Genomic DNA, 17882 nt, shown 5'->3' with positions numbered 1-17882 from the left:
CGACAGCTAACCGATACCGACAACGATAGTTCAGGTATAATTCAGGTATACATGCAGACATCCCATGCTGAAGATGAAGAGATAGAGAAAGTGTATGAGGATATTATACAGCGAGATGAAAATCTAATAGTCATAGGGAACCGGAATGCAGTTGCAGGGGAAGAAGTAGAAGAAAATATTGCAGTAGAATATGGGCTTGGGACAACGAATGAGGGAGGAGAAAGACTAATTGAATTCTGTAATAATTTTCAGTTAGTAATAGCGAAAAGTTCGTTCAAGAATCACAAGACGAGGAGGTATATACTTGGAAAAGACCGTGTGACACGGGAATATTTCAGTTAGATTACATCACAGTCATACAAAGATTCCGAAATCAGATACTGGGTAGTAATGTACACACAGGAACAGAAATAGACTCAGTTCTAAATGTAGTAGTGATGAAGAGTAGGCAGAAATTCAAGAGATTAGTCAGGAAGAATCAACACGCAAAGAAGTGGGATACAGAAGTCCCACGGGACGACAAGACACACTTGAAGTTCTCTAAGGCTGCAGGTATAGCAATAAGGAATAGCTCAGTTGGCAGTAGAGTTGAAGAGGAATGGACATCTCTAAAAAGGGCAATCTCATTAGTTGGAACGAAAAATATGGGTACAAATAAGGTAGCTGCGAAGAAACCATGGGTAACAGAAGAAATATTCAGTTGATTGATGAAAGGAGGAAGTACAAACATGTTCTGGGAAAATCAGGAATACAGAAATACAAGTCGCTGGGGAATGAAATAAATAGGAAGTGCAGGGAAGCTAAGACGAAATGGCTGCAGGAAAAATGTGAAGACATTGAAAAGATATGATTGTCGGGAGGACAGACTCAGCATACAGGAAAGTCAAAACAACCTTTGGTGACATTAAAAGCAACGGTGGTGACATTAAGAGTGCAATGGGAATTCCACTGTTAAATGCAGAGGAGAGAGCGGATAGGTGGAAATAGTACATTGAAGGCCTCTATGATGCAGAACATTTGTCTGATGTGATAGAAGAAGAAACAGGAGTGGCTTTAGAAGAGATAGGTGGTCCAATATTAGAATCAGAATTTAAGAGAACTTTGGAGGGCTTGAGGTAAAATAAGACAGAAGGGATAGATAACATTCCATCAGAATTTTTATAATCATTGGGAGAAATAGCAACGAAACGACTATTCACGTTGGTGTGTAGAATGTGTGAGTCTCACGACAAACCATCTGACTTTCGCAAAATATCATCCACAGAATTACGAAGTCTGCAAGAACTGACAAGTGCGAGAATTATCGCACAATCAACTCAACAGCTCATTTATCCAAGTTGCTGACTAGAATAATATACAGAAGAATAGAAAAGAAAATTGAGGATGTGCTGGATGACGATCATTTTGGCTTTAGAAGAGGTAAAGACACCTGAGTAGCAATTATGACCTTGTGGCTGGTAAGGGAAGCAAGACTAAAGAAAAATCAAGACGCGTTCATAGGATTTATCAACCCGGAAAAACCATTCGACAATGTAAAATGGTGTAAGATGTTGGGAATTTTTTTGTTTTAGAAAAATAGGGGCAACCTTAAGGGAGAGGCAGATAATATACGATATGTACAAGAGCCAATGGGGAACAATAAGAGTGGACAATCAAGAAGGATGCGCTCGGATTAAAAAGGGTGTAAGACAGGTACGTAGTCTTTCCCCCTACTGTTCAATACATACATCGAAGAAGCAGTGATGGAAATAAAAGAACGATATTAAAGTAAAATTAAAATTCAATGTGAAAGGATATCAATGATACGATTCAGTAATGACATTGCTATCCTGAGTAAAACTGAAGAAGAATTACGTGATATGCTGAATGGAATGAACAATCTAGTGAGTACATAGTATGGATTGAGAGTAAATCGAAGAAATACAAAAGTAACAAGAAGTAGCAGAAATGAGAATAGCGAGAAACTTAACATCAGGATTGATGGTTACAAAGTAGATGGAGTTAAGGAATTCTGCTACATAGGCAGAATAACCAATAACAGATGGAGCAAGGAGAACATCCTAAGCAGAGTAGCACTGGCAAGGATGGCATTCCAGGCCAAGAAAAGTCTATTAATATCAAACACAGGCCTTAATTTGAAGAATAAATTTCTGAGAATGTACATCTGGAGCACAACATTGTATGGTATTGAAATATGGACTGTGGGAAAACGGGAACAGAAGAGAATCGAAGCATTTGAGATGTGATGCTACACACGAATGTTGAAAATTACATGGACTGATAAGGTAAGGAATAAGGAGGTTCTACACAGAATCGGAGAGGAAAGGGATTTGTGGAAGACACTGACAAGGAGAAGGGAAAGGATGATACGACATCTGTTAAGACTCCAGGAAATGACTTCCGTGGTACTAAAGGCAGCTGTAGAGAGCAGAAACTGTGGAGGTTGGAATACATCCAGCAAATAATCGAGGATGTAGGTTGCAAGTGCTACTCTGAGATGAAGAGGTTGCCACATAAGAGGAATTCGTGGCAAGCCGATCAAACTACTCAGAAGATGAAAACAAAAAGTATCAGTCTCTCTTCTTTGGGCACAAGGACAGATACATGAACCCCAAATATATTCAAATCTTCTAAGGGTAATTCTCTGCCATGAAAAGCTTGAAAAGGAATTTTACCAGCGTTCAGACCAGTTTGATTTATTACATAAGTAGCTCTGTTATACAGTATATTTCAGCAGAGAAATGCCTGGACAATCCTGAGAGCACTGAACAATCAGCTTCAACCAACGTACGCATTTCTCTCTCAGCTCTTACATTTTGCTGTGATGTGTACACAGTGCTTCTTTGATGAGTTATGTCATTTTCACTCACAAATGTACTTAAATCAGTATTCATAAACTCCAGTCCATTATCGCTCCTTAGAACTTTAATTTTTCAGACCAGTTTCTCCCTCGGCTTTTGCAATAAAGTTCCTGATCAAATCTTTAATTCTAAACTTCTGTCTCATAAAGAATCCTTGTCATTCTTCAAAAGCAAAAAATATCTCCCTCCTCCAAGCGAATGCGACTTAATTGGTCCACAGACTGCGTGAACCAGTTCAAGTGAGGCATTAGCTCTTTATGAACTCATGGGTGAAAGGCGCCAAACACACTTCACAAAGACAAAGTTGTCAACAGAGTACACTCATTTACATAAAAAGATCTCTCTCACAAGTATAATGTTCTGATGGGACAAGTTTTTATGCATAGCACTCAACTTTTCGACATGTTGAGACAAATTTACCGGACAACTATGAATGTTCACAAAAGAAATGTAAATATTGTCATTACTGTCAGTCGCAGAGTGAGAGTAATCATTGGCAGTTCTGATTGTGTTCCATTTAGAGAAAACAACATACGATACATTTTATTGACACAAGTGGATAATGCACGAAATTCACTTTTAAGGGTCAATAATTCACATACTTTTGTCCAATGCAGTTCCTGTCGAAAACAAACTGAACTTCAGTTCGGGCATAAAAAGCACCCCACTGTTTTGATAAATTTAACCCTGTTCCACATTACTACGCGCAACCAGATCAGGAAGTTTACCGTCATCCACAGAAACTGTCATTGAGCTTTGCACACTGTTCAGTCTCTTGAATAATTTGCTCTTATTGGAAATATGCTGGCTAGCACCTGTATTCATGAACCGATAATCTTCTACGTCAACTTCTTGACTCAAACGCGTAAAGGTACTTACATCCGGAGGCTTTTTGCCTTCCTTCAATAGCCTGCATTCTGACTTCAAATGACCCTTTTTTTACTATAATTACAGCTTTTCATGTCTCTCTTCGCTTTGTTTTTGCAGTCCTTTGCAAAATGGCACTCCTTAACAGAAACGTAATCGGGTGCAGTAAATGAAGCTCTATTATAAATTTGGTTGTACAGAGTTTATTATATGTAACATTTTACACTCAATGGCAGACGACAATAACACACACGAAGGATAAATAACAAAAAGCAATAGCATCTGAAAAACGGAAATTAATTCAAACGAAAAGAACATTGAACCACTAACAGAAAGTTGCATTCTTCTCTTTAGATCTTGCATTTTGAAGCATTATTCTCAGGAATTTGTAAATAGGGTTATTTTATCGACACGATGCCAGATCATTCAAAGATATTGTTTAGGCTTCGCCGGGTTTGAACTGTTATGAAATCTTTTGTTTATTACACGCTGCGTTGTATTGTGGGTACAAGTGATCGACCAATGGATTAGCTTGTAAGGGAAGCCAATGTCTCATGGTTTTGCTGGACTCTTAAGATGCTAACATAAATTGAGACTGGCTTCTCTTTTCTAATTGTTTTGAAGTTCAGAAAATACACAAGATTATTTTGATTGTGTCTACGTGTTGTAGGACAAGGTAAGGTCAGTTAAAAGTTCACAACTTGAACGTAGAAGGAAAGTGCACTCACGCCGGGGTGTTTTTTTAGACGAGTGAAAAAAAAAAAAGAGGTCATGTTTTATAATGTAATAGTATTATTTTCAGAAATGTGAAGACTACAGTTTTGTTAATTTTGTGTTGTGTTGAAAGTTTACTCGTAACTTCGACAAGTGTAGTAATCGGTACAACGAAAGTTGCGAAAATGGTAAACTACGAAGACAGTAGGAAACTTTATAGTGTTTCCTCATTTTCATTGTGGAATGCTGGTAATCGCAGTGTACCAGCTCAGTATGGAGCGTTTGCTTCTGTAAAAAGGTAAGAGCGCGTTCAAGTGATAACACCTCAGAAGACGTCATCAGAAATCACCCATTAACCTCAGCCGTGTGTGTGGTTTTGCTTATATATGTTAACTGGTTTGGGCCACAGGTTGTGTTATGTACCGTTAATTGGTTCAGTGTGGTTTCCTTGGCCATATAGACTTGTGACTCAGCTATTCTGTACACAAGTTTACTTTGTTCAGATAGGCTATTTACTCAAATATGAGATAGACTTAAGCAGTAATGTACAAAGTTTACAGTTAATCTATTCTTAAAGATGATATTGCATTTGCTACTTGTTTACTTCCCTACATTACACTATGTGTCAGAAATGATGTTTTTTCATTGAGTAATAATACTAGTTTGTATTTATATTTGGGCTAATACATTGAATTAGTCCAGTATAAAGTGTTTGGGTATGACTCTGCTTTGAGTCAGATGTAAATAAATTAGCTTGAGACTTAGCTATTTGCAGCTGAATCTCAAAGTGTCTGAAGAATTAACAACAGATCTATTGCTCAAGCTACCTGTTTTTGTTCAGCCTGTGTTGTCTAATTTATAAAATGTAGTCTGTCAGAATTTCTGCTTTTGTAGGATGGCTATTGAGACTCAAATTTAACAGTTTTTCTGTTTAAATATTGTGCTAAAAGTTTAGAAAAACTGGTGCTTTTGTGTAAAGATGTAATATTATTTTTAAGCCTTTCAAATTTTGTTGTGCTGTGCTCGTTGTAAAACTGTTGCTAGTTGAATGTGGGTGCTTGTATCTGTTGATACTTTGGTAGAAGGTATTTGGTACTTGAAAGGAACATATTCAGTGAATGGTCTGTCAAAAGGCGGGTATTACATAAGTGAAGTGTGTTCAGTTGCTTGTTCTTCATTCCTGCTTCACATTATTAATTTTAATGGATGCATAGTGTGCTTTACTTTCTATTGCATCAAGTTTTCTACCATTTTTTCTGCCTTCTGTTTCTTGGATGCTGTAAATGAAGAAACATTGTTCCAAGTGAACTGTTGATGGAAAAAAGTGTTTGTGCTCCCACTGTTCACTTGAAATGACTAATTGTAGTCTGTATTGCCGCAAATTAAATTTTTTGCTGCTAATTAAAATACTTTAGTCAACCAAATAGCTGTAGATTCTACTGCATGACAAAATCAGTTACTTCTCTTAAAATGGGATCTGCTTTATCACCACAGTTCTTTTAACGTTTATGCTGTACCAAACATTTTGTTTTTAGGGATGAAAGAGTGAAATGAGAAAAGTAAAACAAGTGAAAATAATGCTTCTGGTTAGTTTTAGAATCATTTCTTATAGAGATTCTTGGCATAAATGGAATGCCTGTTTAATTAATATCATTATTACTGAAAGGATTTCCAGTTCCTTAGTATTCTGCTTTCTTCAGAATATATTTCAATAATTATTGTTATTTGTACTGTATAATGGTTGACAAGTAGGTTATTTATTTACCAACAAAAATCTAAAGGGACCTGTCTTTCTGAAGATGCACTGAAATTATGCAGACAAGGGTGAAGCTGTATGTGAGTAGTTAGAAATAATTATGAAAAATCCGCCTCGATTGCACAAACTACCTGTGCAATCAAGGCTGATTTTTCATAATTATTTCGATACTTACAATTGCTGACGCACTGCAATGCTGAAAGTTCTTGGGTAATTAGACCTCCATCAACAAGTGAATTCGATGTTGTAAATGTTACGTACTTCACTGAGAGAGAGAGAGAGAGAGATCTCATTTTTGGCAAATACGCCAAAATTGCAATTATGATTAAATTATGTTTGATAACAGTCCAGTTGGAAAATATTGTTATTTCTGCAATTAGTAAACTGTTTGTATCACTAGAGAGAATATTAAATCTCTGTGAGCTGTGTCTTTAATTTTTGTACATTGATCTAGACATCTTGTTCTGTAGGTCCCATTGTGAAAAAGAAATTTTAAGGACTTGGAAAGCTCGAAGAAATAAATTAACAGATAGAAGTAGCTAGTATGATTACTATTATACTACATTTCAGCTCATGTTTGTATAAATTACTCTCTCTCACTCACCACTCCACTTATGTAACCTACCTCACTCCCAAAGCTCTGCTCATACGTACAAACCAGGCAACAAAGCGAGCTCATGGAGGCCGAAAATATATAACGCAGTTCTGTTTATATAATAGGCCTGCAAGCAATGCCGCAGATTATGCTGTCACCACGATGTAGATTCTGCCTTTGGGACAAAATCAGTATTATTATTTCAACACAGGTGGAGCGAAAGTACTTTATGCACCAGTAAAAGAAATGCCAGTAAGTAACAAGACCATAAAATGAAGAAATGGCTCAGTGCAAAACAGAAATGTCACTTGACAGCATAAGTGAATGTGAAGAAAAAGCCATCCACAAAATAAGATCAAGTTGTATATTAGTGAGATGAAGACATATTTAACTGCCTGCTGTGTATTGGGTACCACTTAACTGATCTTCCATTGGCTTTCTTCAGCATGACATGGAAATATACTGCCAACATTTGCTCTACATTGCAAACAAGTATGTGCACAGCACCTTATAAAATTAATCTGTGTGAAGGCTGATTTGAACACAGCATTGGTTAATTAAACATGGCCGTATAGGAGTTCATATACCTCGTCTTTTTCCAACCTGAGAACTCATTAAGAGATGACTTATTGAAAAGAGCCCAAGAGTATCATTACTAATATTAGATTCACTCTATGTAGTTGATCATTAATGATATTTTCATTCACTTAACAGAGTATTACTCTTTGGACCACTGTCTCATTTCATAGTATCCCACACACATTTGTCTCTGGTTACTGAATTGTTGGTATATGACAGTTTGTGTAATTGATGCTATTTGATTTGATGTTCTGTGTATGCCAGTAATTTGTACAGTTCAGATAAATCCTTATTTTCACCGTCTATTATGTCGCTATGAAACAAACATTTATTTTTCTAAGGTTATAATATCCAGACTATCAACAATAGTTACTTTGAATTCTACATGTCTCAAAACCTACAAATGGTATCACTGTACCCATAATGCTCTATTTGCTTTTGCGCATCATTGGCCTAATCCAACAGTGAAAATACAGATTTGTGCAACATGGGCTGGGAATTAAACATTTTTGTTGAAAATGTTCAGCCTATGTGACAACTTTTTTTTTTCTCCATGGGCATATTTACAAGTGCCTTTTGCAACAGCATTTATCACCATATGTACCCTTCTCTCTGAGACTTGTTAAATGTTGCAGTAAGTTCAAGTAAAATAATCCATACTTGTGTAACTGAACTTGATGAAAAACTTATGTGAGGTAATATGAGCTATGATACTGCAATTACTGAAGAGGAAATCACAGAAATAGTGTAGAACTCTTGGAAAGCCCTTGCATTAGTCCTATAGCAGTAATTTTGCATGTGTCCAGTCTTTTGTATATGTCCAGTATGGCAGGCAAGCAGTCTACAACTTACTTTTAAGTTGAGTAAATAATATCTAGAGGTTTGAATTAATAATTTCATGTCTTATTCACTTCATCAAAAATTATGTGCATGTACAGAAGATCATCATGTACTTAGATCAATGTGAAGCACAGTATCAAAATATCTACATCTATACTCTGCAAACCACTGTGAAGCGTATGGAAGAGGGTACATACCACTGTACCGGTCATTGAGGTTTCTTCCTGTCCCATTCGTGTATGTAGCATGGAAAAAATTATTGTCACTAAAGGGTAATTCTGTAGTAGCATGGGCCGGCCGAAGTGGCCGTGCGGCTCTAGGCGCTGCAGTCCTGAACAGCGAGACCGCTACAGTCGCAGGTTCGAATCCTGCATGGATGTGTGTGATGTCCATAGGTTAGTTAGGTTTAACTAGTTCTAAGTTCTAGGGGACTAATGACCTCAGAAGTTGAGTCCCATAGTGCTCAGAGCCATTTGAACCATTTTTGTAGTAGCATGGTGAATAGAGAGAGAGAGAGAGAAGTTGAAGTTGATTAGCTGATAACCAAAGTTGCACCAGTGGACAGTTTTTTTGAACAGGCTTAAAAATGTTGCTCAAAATGAAATAAGAAGCTTTAGCATCATGGAGAACTCTTCATCAAATAAGATTTTGTCCTCTCTGTCAATGCAGGAATATACAAGTCTCAAAAGTGATTTAAAGGCTGCATATGATTTTGTTTTCATTATCCAAGATGGCAATTGGGAGAAGGATGACTTTCCTTTTTACCCAATGTGATCAAATTCTAAATTGTGCTGTACCTGCCATCCACAGTATTATTAATTTTCTGTAACAAGATCCAAAGATTGAATAGTCTTACGAATGTTTGGTGTCTGTTTTTTTGGACATGCCGAAAGAACAGACACCATGCAATCATACAATTGGTACGCCTAGCTGGGCAATGGGTCCACCTTATTCAGTGCAGATGAACAATACATTTGACCTCATGTGGGAATCTCAGAGTAGCGAATGGGAGTAAAATGGGCAGGGATTAAGGATAGGTGGCACTCAGTGAGAATGTTGATTGGCTGTGATGCATGCGGAGATGGTCTGCGCAGTTGCGATAACACTGTGTCCCGGGTGTTGCAGTGGTTAACACACCTGCATACTAAGCAGATCTTGGTTTCAAATTCCACCGCTGCTGATTTCGCATAATGTGTCACTGCAGCTGATAGCAGTGATCACCTTCAATATACGTAGATGGAATAATCATATGTACTTATTGTTCAAAGCTGTTCAAGGAGTTGTGTATTCTGCCTAAGTCTCTTCATATGGTACTCCAGTGTGTTATGTAATTCAGCACAGTTTGATAAGTTTAGTAACATGGGGAAAAAATGAACATTTGCATAACTAAAGCAATCGGCTCAAGAGAGTGTGCAGTGTGCCGCTAAAATCATCATTCGTCATCTACTCAATAATGTATCTCTTTCAGCGTGGCTAGACATATTTTTAATCTGTGCTGGTCCTTACGGAACAGTTGTTCATTCTGTGAAAATGTCATAATAAGTTTACAGTGTTTCTGAATTTTACACTCAATGCATAGAAATATGGAAACACCACAACCGCAACACATTGTCAGGTCTGATATTATTAGGAAAACTGTTGGTATCCAAAACCGCTGCCATAGGATAGAGGTTGATAGCGATCACGCACCCTTCTCTCTAAAGTAGACCACAAAGGCTCGTTAATATTAAGACCTAGTGACAGCGGCGGCCAGGGGAGAACCAACAACTTATCCTCATGATCACAAAATCAGTCCTGGATCGTGTGAACTGGGGCACTACTGTTTAGGAAAATAGTGTCACTATTGTCATTGTACCATGGGATGAGCCTGAAGACAAAATGGTCAAATTATCACAAAACACCCTCCATGTTTCACTCTTGGGGCGTAAACTCGGCCAGAAGTTGGAAACTGTGTTAATTTTAGACTCGTCTGGTTAAATGATTTTCTTCCATTCTTCCTAGACCAAGTTTTATGGCTTCGTCATCATGTTTTCCTGTTATGGCTATTTGCAGTACTGATGTTGTTTTAGAGTTCCAGCCCGCCATGAAATTTCTCTACTTTATTCGAAGCTTAATATTTTGGCAGTCTATTTCATTGGGCATGTATTTGACTCGTTGCCTTCTCTGTGTGGTGAGTTAACAGCCTGTCCTTTCCATATTGTTATTCCATCCAGGAATGTTCATTGTTTGATTTTGCCTAATTGCATAAACCAATTAGTGTAAGTGATCCCAGCGATAATAATCCAAAGGACTGAGATTAAGAGAACTTGCAGGCCCTGGAATTATTCCTCCATACCCTACACTGAAACATACAGTGAATTTGGAACAATGCAGTTGAAATGTGCTGGAGCCCATAATGCATAAACAGCAAGCTTTTTATTATTTCTCATGGCATATGTTATAACAAATTTGGGAAAGTTTTAAATTAGATGTGATGTTTTTTCCGTAGTGAAGAGCTTCCCGAGGATATAATATTCTGAAAAGTGTCCTTATAGACAGCACCTGCAAAATGGATGGACCTACCAGACAATTACTTAAAATTTCAGTCCACATATTAAAGTATTTCTTGATAGCTAGCCTACATTTTACAATAAGGTTTTTCATAATTCCAAAAATTTTGGCTATGGAAATGTTCTATACCATCTTCTCCAGATGCTGCCTCATCTATAAACGAGATATTATCATCTGTATTACTAAGCGACTATTCTGGAATCTGGTACCAGTTGCAGCAGCTTCCAGGGGTAATTATAAGAAATTGAAGGTGCTGTCACAGTCTACTCATTAAGAAGTATAATCATATGTTAAAAGTTTAACACAGTAAGACAGGTGCTACAGTTAGAAACTGTATGTTTGCTTTGAGACAACATAACTGACAATGTGCAAACACCCAGTCTTTATTCATTCATTGTTTGAAAATCGGAGCACTTAATGACTTCCAACAAACTTTACTTAAGTACAGTTTCAGACCTTTTGTAAACTTTTTCTTGCTTACATACTTAATGTCAAATATTTGACACATTACCTTATTTGTAAAGTAATCAAATGTTTGAAGCTATTTCAATATGGGAGTTGGATTTTTTAAGGAATTGGTGGTTACTGGTTAATAACTAAAACAACTAAGTATTTAGGACATTAATTTATATTGACTATTTTCTGTATTTTGATATGAGAACTCTATCCCCAAAGTCTGTAAAGGTGTTTTAGCTACCCCAGTAGAAATATATTGATAAAGCAGAAATTATTCATTTCACTTAATAGCTTCAAATGATATAGGCACATCAGTAACGCAGAAAATGAGGGAAATTCAATAACTGTAACAGAACAATAAAAATTTATTTGAATGTAAGTATTTATAAAGAATTGAAGACTTATTACAAACCTTCATAATTTCGAAGTTCAGCAACGTTAGCAATCTGGGATCCCTTATTTTGTTGGTGAAGCCATAATCTACCCTACTTCATGTATGCTGCAAAATGTGTGTGCGAGTTCAATATCATAATGAGATGTTGGTAACACATTTGGGGCACTTATCCTCCAGAAACCATTGTAAAGTGTGTGGCAAGCAGACCTCCTCATTGTACCACATATTTAAGTTTCTGCTTGTTCCATCCATGTATAGAATGCAGGAAGGAGGACTGCTTAAATGCCTATCTGTTCACTGTCATTAGCCTATAGTCCCTTTGTACACCTTGTATGAACATTACTTGGGTTGCAATGTATTCTTACACTCGTTACTTCATACCAATTCATTAAACTTTGTAAGGCTTCTCTGGGATGCTTGTCATCTATCTTCAGCTGTGGATCAAGCAAACCTTCTTTGTGGGTGTTTACTATCCCTATTGGTTCTCTTTGGTATGGGTCCCACACATTTGAGCACTATTTTATGATGGGTTGCTTGAGTATTTTATGAGCAGTCTCCTTTGGGAACTGACTGCATTTCTCCACTATTCCACCAACCAGTCAAACTTTACGATTTGCTGTACTCACAATGAGCCCATGTTCTAATTTTGTAGTACTAATAGTAGTAGTAGTAGTTGATGCTGATATTGATATTGGTGGTGGTGGTGGTGGTGGTGGTGGTGGTGACGGCGACGACGATCATGATAATGATGTGGTCTTCAGTCCAAAGACTTGTTTGATGTAGCTCTCCGTGCTTTTCTATCCTGTGAAAGCATCTTCATCTCATTGTAACTATTGCAACCTGCATCTATTTGAACCTACTTGATCTCCCTCTCCAATTTTATGCCTCATCTACACTCCAATACCAAATTCACAGTTCCTTGATGCCTCAAAATGTGTTCTGTAAACCATTCCTGTATTGTATTCAGGTTGTGCCATAAATTTCTTTTCTCTTCTATTCGATTCAGTGCATCTTCATGAATTATTTGACCTACTCATCTAATATTCGCCATTCCTCTGCAGCACCACATTTCAGAAACTTCTATTCTCTTTTTGTCTGAACATTTATCATGGATATTTCACATCAGTACAAAACTACACCCCAGACAAAAACCTTAAGAAAACACTTCCTAAAACTTAAATTTATATCTACTGTTAACAAATTTCTTTTTTCTGAAATGTTTTTCTTGCTCTTGTGTATCAGCAGTTTATATTGTTCTGCGCGCAATAGTACATGGTACAAATATGTTCCACTGAACTGTGATTTTTTTTTTTTTTTTGGGGGGGGGGGGGGCGAGTCTTGGTTTCTATTGATCACAGATATCAAGGGTGAAGTGTTTTGCGTAGCCCTTGGCCTAGCAGCTGTGTACATACCTATTGGAATAATGGGCATACTGTAGCTGTCCTACAATACAGAGCCAAAATTAAAGCATTACACACTTCCTCCAGTCCTAACAAGTTGAGAATATCCGTTGGTTATTTTGCATTAAGTGGGGTCGAGAGTGGCAGCTTAGGCAACTTACCAAAGCACCATTTGTTCATGTGCATATCTCAAGAAACCCCAGAAAACTGTGATTTTTGGGTGCTAATATTACAAATTCCTGGGGATGGCCACTTCCATAATTTCTGTTCATTGCAGATTGTTGAAATTTTTACCATATGTTCGTAATATGAGACTTCTAACCCTAGTAAATAGCTCAAATTTTAACTGTGCATTCTTTAGACTTTCATCTAGAGATACGGTTTTCCCATTTTTTAAAATCAGTATCTGCTATCAAGATACAACCAAAAAACAGTGACTTTTTTTGTACCAGAAGTACCAGTTAAGGTGATGGCCACTAGTATAATTTCTGTTCATGGCAAAACTTAGAAACTTCTATCGTATGTTCGTAAGATGATTTTCTTGGGGAACCTTGAGAGGCTCAATGTCATAATACGTTACCGAGATCCAGTCTGAGATGTAAATGTAATTTTAACTGACATAGCAAACACATAAAAAGGTTCTGGAGTCATCTCAAGGTTTCTGATGTTGTCAAACTATGTTTCTAGTCAGCATTTTTTCACCATTAAAACTTAATTATGTTGTCTCTATATAATGGGCACTTCATGCCGACACAGATGTGCCCAAAGGACATGACAGTGACAAGAAAAGGCTAAAAAGGGTCTTAACATGCCTGAAAAGAACTTAAAATGACTGGCAAAAATATGTAAAACTGGAAAGACTAGAAGTTAAGTAAAATACTTCTAACATCAGTTACTGTTTTGAGATACAAAACATAAGTGGGACATTTTCAATGAATTGCAGTTGATCAGCAAAAATCCAGAAAAAATGTAAAGCAAACGATTTTGTGTTAACATTGTAGTGTACTTATTTGTTGTTTGTATTTGTGGGAAGTATGTACACTGACTTGACAAAAGTCATGGGATAGTGATACACACATATGCAGATGGTGGTAGTACCATGTACACAAAGTATGAAAGGTCACTGCATTGTCAGAGCTGTCATTCATACTCAGGCGATTCATGTGGAAAGGTTTCCTATGTGATTATGGCCACACGATGAAAATTAACAGACTTTGAACTTGGAATGGTAGTTGGAGCTAGACGCATGGGACATTCCACTTCAGAAATCATCAGGGAATTCAGTGTTCCGAGATTCACAGTGTCAAAGAGTTTGTCAAGAATATCAAATTTCGGGCATTACCTCTCATCTCAGATAACGCAGAGTCCGACAGCCTTCACTTAACGACCTTCACTTAACAACCAAACTGTTGTCAATGCTAACAGACAAGCAACACTACGTGAAATAACTGCAGAAATCAATGTGGTGCATATGACGAACATATCCATTAGGGCAGTGTGACGAAATTTGGTGTTAATGGACTATGACAGCAGATGACCACCAGCACATCGCCTGCGGTACCTCATGGGCTTGTGACCATATTGGTAGGACCATAGACAAATGTAAAACTGCGACATGGTCAGATGAGTCCTGATTTCAGTTAAGTGGTAATGGTAAAGTTAGTATGTGCTGCAAACCCCACGAAGTCGTGACCCAAGTTGTCAACAAGGTACTGTGCAAGCTGGTCGTGGCTCCATAACAGTGCGAGTTGTGGTTATATGGAATTGAAATGGTCCCTATAGTCCAGTTAAATGGTCATTGACTGGAAATGATTATGTTCCGCTACTTGGAGACCATTTGCAGCAATTCATGGACATCGTGTTCCCCAACAACAATGAAACTGTTATGGGTGGCAGTGCGCCACGTCACCAGAACACAAACGTTCGAAATTAATTTGAAGAACATTTCGAACAGTTTGAGTGAATGGTTTGGCCACACAGATAGCCTGACATGAATTCCACTGAACATTTATGGGACATAATCAAGAGGTCAGTTTGTGTAAAAAATCCTGTAACAGCAACACTTATGCACAGCTACGGAGGCAACATGATTCAATATTTGTGCAGGGGACTTCCAATGATTTATTGAGTTCATGCGATGTCAAGTAGCTGCACTAAACCAGGCAAAAGGTGGTCTGACATAGTAGGAGGTATCCCCTGACTTTTGTCACCTCAGTGTAATTAGTCAAAACTTTACTGACCTATGGAATATGCTTTAAATAAGCACCAAGCCATGCTGCAGCAGGGGAAAGAAAGGAACCAGCAGAAAAATGTTCCTGTGGAGAACCAGCTGCCTCAATCCTTATTCTGCCTTCCTCACCCCAATAATTTTTGACATGCTAATATGTCCGTGCTTTTTTGTGCTGAGAGAGTAACAGTGAGACAGCAACGGTGGAAGAGAGAGAGGACAGTGCCAGTGGGAGAGAAGTGGCAGTGAGAAAGAGAGATATGAAGAAGACAGCAGCAGTGGCGGAGAGGGGGGGGGAGAGAGAGAGAGAGAGAGAGAGAGAGAGAGAAGGTGATAGTGGAAATGAAAAGTTTGGATGAGTGGAGACCATATGTGGGCTTGGGCAGTCTGGACTGTCCCAGGCTGGTGAACTGTTACTTGTGGGTATAAGGGAGGCCGCATTTTGGATAGAAGTGTCAAACACGTGGGCAAAGGGGAAAAATTAAATTGAATCTCTCAGAATTTTTCAACTGCTAAGGTATGGTGGCAGTAGGACACAAAGGCAAAAGATTCTTCTTTGTTAAAAGAGCACACATATGTTTGATAGCCAATATTTTTGAGGACATTGTATTCAGGTGAGAGGCAGCTGGTTTCAAACTTCCTGTCAGAGTCTTTTAAAGAAGTAATCAGACTCTCTCAGCATCACATGACATAATTTGACTACATTTCTTTGTGCTTGTTTTGCTGTTGTTGGTGTAACCTCTTTTCATAAGAAAATCCATTCAGTTCAGCTGTTTGAAATACAGTATTATCAGCAAACCTTGAAGTTTTCCATTTTTCTGTCTGAATTTTATTTTCCTTTCCAAGTTTCTCCTTGGTCGTATTTAGTGCTTGCTCAGTGTACAGATTGAACAATATAGGGGGTAGGCCACAACTGTCTCACTCCTTTCTCAACTATTACTTCCCTTTCTGTATTTTCTCGCTGCCACCTTCAGAATTTCAAAGAGTGTAGCCCAGTCAACATTATCAAGCTTTCTTTAAATCTATAATTGCTGTAAACATAGTTTTATCTCTCCAGTCTACCTTCCAATATAAGTCATAGATTCAGTATAGCCACCCATGTTCCTACATTTCTCCAGATCACAGACTGACTTTCACAGAGGCTGGCTTCAAGTTTTGCCATTGTTCCGTAAATAAATTGTGCCAGTACACCCAGGTTTTAATATGAGTTGACTGACTACTTGTGCCTCAGTGATATTTTACTTGCAGGATACCGTGTTTTTGTATTTTGTAATGTCCCATTTCAGGACATTTAAAGCAAGTTTCCAAACTTCATTCCACTTTGAAATCTTATTGATATCTGACTGAATATTTGTGCAGCTTATTTCAGACAGTACTTCATTGTAGATAACTGCATCTTCTTCGAAAAGTGTAAAGTATTGTTAATATTACGTGCCAGTTTATTGATACACAACATGAACAATAAGAGCCCTATCAGCCACGCCTGAAGCATGCCTAAAGTTATTTCTATTTCTGCTGACTTACCAAATTTGATAACGTGATGCGTCCTCCCTACTGAGAAAACTTTGAACTAGTGATCAATTTCATTTTATACCAAATACAGTCCCATTTTCATTTATAAGCATTGGTGTCTTACTGAGTCGAAAGCTTATTGGTAGTCAAGAAATAAGAGATCCATAATTTTCGGGATATCATGTTACAACAGCTGGAGTTGGGCATAGTTTTGTGTGTCACTTTTGTTACCCAACTTGAAGACGTGTCCTTTTCATCAAAAAAGCAGTTTGTTACCATTTTTTGAATGGGCACATACATAGTAAAAAAAAATCAAGTGCCAACTCTCTTTTGTCTCTGTTGTAATTTGTTGTCCTGTACTTTGCTGATACATGAATATATTTTCTTCATCTATGTTACATACTTCAACAGAGCTAGCTAACTCAGCTGTAAATCCTGCATTGAATCTCAGGGATTCCATCATGACCTGGCCCTTGTTCAATTCCAGTGCCCCGAGGGGGGGCTCATCACTCTTTGGTGAGTATGTGCTTGGCCACAATGGGACCCCAGTCTTTGCAGCACTACTTCCTCTTTCTATGCTGCAAACCTTCACTTCAACAATCTCTTAACTCCTCTGACTTTACCTCAGATGGTTCTTTTGGTGCAGATCCTGCCTGGACTTGGTTCACAATTTTGGTCCTGATTTTTAGTTTCATTCTTGGCACTATCTTCACCTTCCATTACTGCATTAATGATTATATGGTCCACATTATTGGGTTTGACGTGCCAACTCTTCCAAATTTTACAAGTCGCGCACTGTGGTGTGTGTTCTACCTGTGTGCCCTTCTGCCCTGGCACCTTTCCTTCCTATTGCCACAACACACCCAAAACCCAGCATAGTAGCCAATTCTTTCTGGGAGGGAGGGGGGGGGGGGGAGGGTGTTGTCAGGTACCTGCATGATGGTAGCTCCTGACCATGTGGGGATCGTACTGTTTGTGCCTGCATTGCACACTCCCTGTGTACACAATGGAGTATGTGCGCATCATGAATGGGGCACAGGGAATCCTGGCAGTGGATTACTAGCCAGCTAGCTGTTGCTATTGCTGTAGTTGGGTGGCCCACGGGGAGAACCCCCCGCTTAGAGTGGGTGG

The 17882-nt window shown here is 38.1% G+C and overlaps 1 protein-coding gene across 7 annotated transcripts in view; it reads left to right on the top strand.

The window, feature by feature from the left end:
* Positions 1-4237: 4237 nt before the first annotated feature.
* LOC126473540 (zinc finger CCCH domain-containing protein 18-like) overlaps positions 4238-17882 on the top strand; it is a 123952-nt gene continuing 110307 nt past the window's right edge. For 6 of the 7 annotated variants that reach the window (XM_050100660.1, XM_050100659.1, XM_050100655.1 and 3 more), the window contains exon 1: positions 4238-4404. The gene's annotated coding sequence lies outside the window, so the exon portion shown is untranslated. Of the gene's footprint in view, positions 4405-4492; positions 4741-17882 lie in introns of those variants that run through there. The other variant, XM_050100654.1, reaches the window with a different exon arrangement.

The sequence above is a fragment of the Schistocerca serialis genome, chromosome 4 (assembly GCF_023864345.2).
Source record: "Schistocerca serialis cubense isolate TAMUIC-IGC-003099 chromosome 4, iqSchSeri2.2, whole genome shotgun sequence".
NCBI lineage: Eukaryota > Metazoa > Arthropoda > Insecta > Orthoptera > Acrididae > Schistocerca > Schistocerca serialis.
This window is presented reverse-complemented; position numbering and strand designations above follow the sequence as displayed.